Source organism: Plecotus auritus (assembly GCF_963455305.1).
Source record: "Plecotus auritus genome assembly, chromosome: 5".
Lineage (NCBI taxonomy): Eukaryota > Metazoa > Chordata > Mammalia > Chiroptera > Vespertilionidae > Plecotus > Plecotus auritus.
The window spans coordinates 104,184,801-104,191,432 of record NC_137776.1 but is presented as its reverse complement, the minus strand read 5'-3'; the positions used below and the strand labels follow the sequence as shown (position 1 = coordinate 104,191,432).

The following is a 6,632-nucleotide window of genomic DNA, read 5'->3' as shown; positions in this document are numbered from 1 at the left end:
CCCCCCGCTCCCCGACTCGGCCTGGGGACGGAGCTGGGCACCCGGCCACGCCCTCCCAGAGTCCCGCCTTCTCCCCGTGGGCCCGGGGGCGGGGCCAGCCCCAAGGGAGCCCAACGCCCGAGGGGGGCGAAGCCCAGGAGCAGGAAGTCTCGCTCCAGGGCCTGGCGTTGGTGGTGACCTCTGCCCCCGCCTCTCAGATGGAGCGGGTCTCCCTAGGCCAGGTGTCAGGTGGACCCCACTGTGTCCCTGTGGGTCGGGCCCTCGGAGGCAGGTGTAGGTACTGTGGGCCTCATCAGGGACGCCTGGGTTGTGGGGGCAGGATTCAGACCCTGGGGTCTGGCGCAGCGCGCCCACGTGCGCACACCCGCCGACCTGCCCTCTCCTGACTCCGCCCATCCTGCCCTGGTCCCTCTGAAGAGGCCTGCCAAGTTCCCATCCCCGCCCAGTCCGGCTCAGGGCGGCTTTTGAGCCGGAGACCTGCGGTGCGGAGTGGGAGTGACGTAGGCGGTCCTTGCAGCCCTAACAAAGGCCCGGACGGTGTGAGCACATTGGAAGTTTGAGGGACAGGCAAGTGTGGCTGGCACAGGAGGTGTGGGAAGGTGGCCCGTGGACAGGACTGGCTCTGGAGGCCTGGCCAGTGGCGGCGATAGGAGAGTGTTCTCTGGGCCCGGAGCAGTGTGGAGCAGGCACCTGCTCTTTGAGCCCAGTGGAAGCTGAGGTTCAGATGACAGTGAGTCAGGTTGGTTTCAGCCTGATTCCCATTCCCATTTCAGACTTGTGGACCACACCTGAAGACATTCTTCAATTCCCTCCATGTGAAACCAAGCTCCATCTGCCACATTGGGAAGCCAGTGAGTCTACAGGGCCCCCAGTGACCTCTTAATCCCCCCACCCCAGACCATACTTGGGGACTTGGAACCCAGAATTCCCTGCTGAATGGCCAGAGCCAACCTCTGGGCCTTGTGCCCTTACTGGATCTGACCCCGTGCACAGGGCTGTGTGGAGGACAGCTACCTGTAGGCCGGGGACAGGCTGGGGGAAGCTCAATGGCCCTTGAATTGCAGGCTGGAGCTGGTGGGAGCTGCCCGCAGGCTGCCCACAGCACCATACTCTGGCCCAGGCCTCTAGGAGCCTCACATGCTGAATCCCAGTCTGGCCTGGAGGGTGGGCCGCCTCCTGGGCTGCTGTAGCGAGTGCTGCCACTGGGGCGCCTGAGCACCACAGAATGTATTGTTGGGGGTTCTGGAGGCCAGAAGTCTGAGATCAAGGTGTCAGCAGCCGCACCCACGTGGGCCACACTCGGAAGGGTCGGTCCCAGGCCCTTCCAGCCTCCAGTGGTTCCTCGGCTGTGGCAGCAGCAATGCGGGCTTCACAGGGCTACTCTGTCCCACAGGAGTGTCTGTCCAAATGCCCCCTCTGCAGGACACAGCACTGTCAGGTTAGGGCCCCAGTAACCTCGCTCTGACTTGACTGCATCTATCTCTAAGAGAGGGCGTGTTCGGAGGGATGGGGGTTAAGACTTAAGCACAGTTCAGTCCATAATAGACATGTTTTCTCGGCCATCTGTGGCTTAGATACATGTTCTGGTGTTCAAGCATGTGGGCCAGCTTCCGTCTGTACCAGCTGGGAGCTGGGTGGCCCGAGACCTCCTTCCTGTGCCAAGGAAGCCATGCGTGTTGCCACACCTCAGGACCCCACCCACTGCCAAGGCCATCTCCAGACGCACGGGAGGCACTGGGGTTGGTTCTGGAGGTGGAAGCCCGGCCAGGATGCGCCTTGGCCTGGCTGCCCCATGCACCTTTTCCAGGGCCTTCTGGGGGGTGCCAGCAACGCTGACTGCACAGGGAGAGAAACTGAGGCCAGGTACTAGCCCATCACAAACAATAGACCAGCTGGGCCCTCCACACACCTCTCCCCACCTGGCAGGCCTCCCCGTGCCAGGGCCTTAATATTCTCATCTGCGGGATAGAGAAGGTTCTGTCACCTCCTGAGGCAAGGGAGGCGGTGACCCGCTCCAAGATGGAGCTGGCACTTGGGCACCTGCCGCTGCTCCTGGCTCTCCAGCTCCCCAGGCTCTCTGCGTCCCAGCCCAGAACGGAGAAGTGCCTGGGCGGTGCTGGGCTGGGATCTCCTTGCCCTCAGGCTCAACCACCTCCTCAGGGAGCCTTCCTGGATGCCTGCCCCAGCACAGGCATTCTCTGACCTTAAAGCCTGTGCCATGTCTGCGAGTTGGAGAGAACATGTGGGCAGCTGGCAGGGAGGCAAGGAGAGCCCAGCACAGATGCCGAGGAATTGACAATAACCTTGACCTCTCTGCATATGGGGGTCCAGCTCCCACCCCATTACTTACTCCCCCATCTAGGTTTGCAGCTGGGAGCACACAGTCTGGGGTAAGGAACCAAGGAGGCTGGTGCAGAGGGAGGAGTCTGAAAGCCGGGGGCCTCAGTGTTGTGCTCTGTAAAATGGGCTTCCACATGCTGCCAGAGTTATTGGGGGGATGGTTAGGGTCTAGTCTGGCGGTCTCTTCTTCCTGTCTCAGCCCCCAGCCCCTGGCACAGCACCCACAGCACTGGTGGCCTAAGGGAGCCGGGCATCAGCCTGGTAGGGGAAGTGGTTATTGGTGTGTTTCCCTCAAATTCAATAATAACTAGAATTGTAAAATGCCTCTTGTTTTTCTCTCAATGAATATTCTTCATTTTTACTTCAACTCCAAGTCCAAGGAGTTCCATTGCAAAGTAAGAGTCACATAAGCAGGTGGCCTCGTGGGCTTTGCCTCTTTTTCTTTTAAGCTTTTAAAATTAAAAGCATTGCTCTTTTTTTGTGGCGCCTCCGAGGCTGTTGGCAGCTTCAGGATGAAGCTCAACATCTCTTTCCCAGCCACTGGCTGCCAGAAACTCATTGAAGTGGACGATGAACGCAAACTTCATACCTTTTATGAGAAGTGTATGGCCACAGAAGTTGCTGCCGACGCTCTGGGTGAAGAATGGAAGGGTTATGTGGTTCGAATCAGTGGTGGGAACGACAAACAAGGTTTCCCCATGAAGCAGGGTGTCTTGACCCATGGCCGAGTCCGCCTGCTGCTGAGTAAGGGGCACTCCTGTTACAGACCGAGGAGGACTGGATAGAGAAAACGCAAATCTGTTCAGGGTTGCATTGTGGATGCCAATCTCAGTGTTCTCAACTTGGTCATTGTAAAAAAAGGGGAGAAAGATATTCCTGGTCTCACTGATACCACTGTGCCTCATCGCCTGGGGCCCAAAAGAGCCAGCAGAATCCGCAAACTTTTCAATCTCTCTAAAGAAGATGATATCCGAAAATATGTTGTGAGAAAGCCTCTAAACAAAAAGGTAAGAAACCTAGGACTAAAGCACCCAAGATTCAGCATCTTGTTACTCCACGTGTCCTGCAGCACAAACGCAGGCGTATTGCTCTGAAAAAACAATGTACTAAGAAGAACAAGGAAGAGGCCGCAGAATATGCTAAACTTTTGGCTAAGAGAATGAAGGAGGCCAAAGAAAAACGCCAGGAGCAGATTGCGAAGAGACGTAGCCTGTCCTCTCTGAGAGCTTCTACTTCTAAGTCGGAGTCCAGTCAAAAATGAGATTTTGTAACTAACAAATAAAGGAGAGCAAATGTCAAAAATAAATAAATAAATAAATAAATAAATAAATAAATAAATAAATAAAATTAAAAGCATTTAAAAAATAAAAGTAATCTGAGCTTGTAGCTCCAAAGAGCTAGGTATTTTGGGAGACAAGAATTTCCTTCAGAGCATCAGCCTGTGGACTGAGGGGTCCCGGGTTCAATTCCGGTCAAGGGCACATGCCTGGGTTCAGGCTTGATCCCCAGTAGAGGGTGTACAGGAGGCAGCCGATCAATGATTCTCTCTCATCATTGATGTCTCTCTCTCCCTCCCTCTCCCTTTCTCTCTGAAATCAATTAAAAATAAATAAATAAAAATTAAAAATAGAATCTCTCCCCCCCCCCCCCCCCCACCCCAACGTTTTCTGCCAGGCTACTTGCTACCCTCCATGCACAGGCCCCGGCGTTCCACAGGAAAAGCTGGTGCCCTTGCCTGGAGCCCACTCACCGGTGCTCCCTGCCAGGCTCCCACACACGCCAGGCTCGCCTGGGCTTTCTGGAGGAGACCGTCGAGTCACTTCAGATGCCATCGAGCCACTGGCCACAGGTTCAAAATGACTCCTTGTAGACATGCAGCCCTGTGCGTTACAGCCTCCCCGAGCTGGGACGGTGCACCTGGGACTCCTCCACCCCTTCTGGGCAGCCAGACCGTGGTTATGCCTTCCTGCCACTTGACTTCTTGTCTGTGAGCTTGGACCTGTTATCTAAGCAGAAAGCAAGAAATAATAAAGGTTTAAGGGCGGGGTGCATTGTACACACGAACAGGACAGTTCTGAATCCCACCTGCAGGAAACACGTGTCCTGACGCCTCCCTCAGAGAGTGGGAGCCCGAGGCTGGGAGAGCAGGGACTGTCCTGGCCAAGGCACTCATGTGCTGGGAGCCTGACACCTGGCTGTGGGCTGAGGGCTCCCTTGTAATGATAGGGCTTGGGCCCGCTGGGGGCAGGGAGTGTGCCCACAGCCCAGCTGCTCGGGGAAGCAGCAGGAAGTAGTGCCTGCTGGTCAGGCATCCAGAGGCTTAGTGCACCTGCCCAGCCAGCATGCACAGGGGAGGGAGGGGGCACGCGACACCCCCCCCCCCCACAAGTGTGCGAGCCTGCTCTCCACACTCCCCTCCCTCGGTGCTCCCTGCTGGCCTCCCACCTGCCCAGCACATACCCCTTGCCGCTGGCCCCTCCATCCTGCACTGGCAGCTATGCTTTCCTAATAACCAGGAGCCCAGGGAGCCTCCTTTCACACCTGAGACAGGCTCAGGCCTGCTTCCGAGGGGCTGCCTCAGGCAGCTGCAACCGGGGCGATGGCTGCTGGCAGCTTGAGTTCTGAGGGAGGCCCTGTGCCAATGGGTCCCAGAGCAGGAGGCCAGGGGCCACGTGCATCTGACCCCTCCAGGAGCGGCGACAGAGAGAGCCGCATAGCAACAGCACCGCTCAGCCTCCTGGTCTCGGAGGAGCCCTGGGGAGGCTCTCCCGGGCTAGACGGCCCCCCCCATGGTGGAGGGGTTTGAGCCTCCTTACCACGCAGTGGCTGGCTTCTGGGAGCAAACATCCGAAAGACAGAAGGCAGGAGGGGAAGCTGCCGCAGCTCCAGGCTGTGGCCACGCTCACTTCTGTTATCTGTTTTCTACCCACCCTCTTCCTGGGCATCTGAGGCCCCCACCAGCGGCCCACCAGACCAGAGCCTGGAGCCCCTGCGGCTGCATGCCGCTCCCTCTCCTGGGGGTAGAGTGCTCTGTACGGGTGGAAGCTGGGCCATGGGCCTCTTGTTAAAGAGAAACCATCGCAGATCAGACAAGGTCACTCGGAGACAAGGTCACCACCATCCATCACCTTGTCGGCACAAGGGGGAGTGATGATGGCCGAGGGAGCCCACGAGCGTCCTCGTCCTGGGAATCTGAGTGGCTGCTGCCTCCTTACCAACTGCGGCCTCTGCTCGCGCCCCCCCCCCCCGGCCCCCCCACACACTTTCTACTAAATGTATTGGTTCTCAAGCATAGAACAAGCCCCACTTCCTAACCGCATCCCATCCAGCCCTGCATTCTCCCCCCCCACCCCCCGCCAGTCCTCCCGGACACACCAGGGGCTTTCCCGGGGAGGGGGACCCAGCGTGGCTTGCCTAGGCATGCTCCGGCCTCTGCTGGGAGCAGTGGTGCCTGGGGCCTTCCCCGCAGCTGAGCTCCGTTGCCTCCAGACCTCAGTTGCTTGACAGCAGCGTCCGGGTACCGGTGTCCTGGGCACCACACTGGACCACAAGCCAGGGGCTTTCAACAGCAGCGGACGCCTGGCTCCTCGCTGTGCTGCCCGCCGCCCTGCCTGCCTCCACCTCATCTGTGCATCCTCCCCTCACCAGGGGCTTAGGGACCACCCCCGTACAGTGTGACCTCAGCTAACCACACCTGCCAAGCTCTTCTTTCCAAATAACGTCACATTCTAACATTCCAGGGGGACGTGGATTTGGGGGGAACACTATTCAACCCCCATCTTCCCTCTGACCCCCTCAAAAGTCACTTTGGTCCCATGTTTAAAATACACCCTCCTCATCTCAGCATCTCTCAGTCTTAACTCAGTCCGAAAGGGAGACAATGGGTGGATGAAGGGATCGCTGTTCCCAGCAAGCCTGAAAGCCAGTGCACATTCCTTAGCCCCAGGCCTGCGCAGAGCCTCCGGTGGCCAGACGCTGCGCTGCTGGTTCCTGGTAGCCCCTGCTCCTTGGGGCCTGGGCAGCCGCTTCAGCCCCACCCTCTCTGGTCTCTGTCTTCATTCATGGCTTTGCCCTCCAAGTTCTTCCTTCACTCTGTCGCTCTCTGCTCTCGGTCCAGGCTGGCGGGGTTTCTGCTCGTGAAACATTCTCAAACGCCATGTTGGTCTCCTGTGTGATTCACAGGGGTCCACACCATCAGACAGGAGGCTCCAGATCCTCCCTGGTATGCCCACCTCGGTCCCGCACCCCACTGTGCGCTGGACACCCAGGTCCCTACTGAATCTCCTCAGCAT

At 58.1% G+C, this 6,632-nt stretch overlaps 1 pseudogene across 1 annotated transcript; it reads left to right on the top strand.

The window, feature by feature from the left end:
* Nucleotides 1-2,828: 2,828 nt before the first annotated feature.
* On the top strand, nt 2,829-3,634 carry LOC308248009 (small ribosomal subunit protein eS6-like; annotated as a pseudogene). The gene has a single exon. The product of its transcript is annotated as a small ribosomal subunit protein eS6-like (transcript).
* The last annotated feature ends 2,998 nt before the right edge of the window (nt 3,635-6,632 follow it).